The following is a 790-nucleotide window of genomic DNA, read 5'->3' on the forward strand; positions in this document are numbered from 1 at the left end:
CTCTATTCCCAGTCAGCACTGAACTCCTCGTCATATTATTTCTAGTTCAAACATGCTCACATGTCGCTGCTGGTGCAACAAACCCATATTTAACGTTCGTTTTCTCTAGATTATAACAGCGATAGGAACCGGGTTGGAGTCCTGGGAAGGAAAAAATTAATGTTTCGTCTCGTTATTTCAGATAAAACATGTAGCTACTGCCGAGAAAATCCGATATGTCACACTTGATTGTGATTCGATATCTATCCGATTAGGTTCTGGGTTCGAATCCCTGTCCAACACAAAGCTTTACCTCACGGAATTTCAAGTAAGTTACTTGTTAAGAAGCAATATTTAACATCTCTCGTAGTTCGTTAACAGGGAAAATGGGTGCTGGGTAGGAATTCGCGTCCGTTAAAAATATTTACGTTATCTACTTTAAAGTTGATATTTGCTAACTGATACTGTCTAAATCGAGGTATATCACTCTCTGTGTGCCTAATCAGGAATGACTGTTAGTTTCCGTCAGTCACGAAATCTCTGCTTAGTCTGCATGACCTGGGTTTGAATCAATATGCAGAACGAGACGGTTCGTCGTGTCATTTGAAGTTCATACATATTCTTAACTACCTGCTCGTGAATAATTTAAATTTGTAATGTCATTTTGTGTTAAATAATAAGTTTGGTATGTTACTTTGAGGAAGAAATTATGAATACGACGAACTTACTACGTGCATTACCTATCTGACGTAATAATGAGAGTTGTAACATTTCATTTATTGTAATAAATGTGACCTTACAAGCCTTAAGG

The sequence above is a fragment of the Schistocerca piceifrons genome, chromosome 8, assembly GCF_021461385.2.
Source record: "Schistocerca piceifrons isolate TAMUIC-IGC-003096 chromosome 8, iqSchPice1.1, whole genome shotgun sequence".
Lineage (NCBI taxonomy): Eukaryota > Metazoa > Arthropoda > Insecta > Orthoptera > Acrididae > Schistocerca > Schistocerca piceifrons.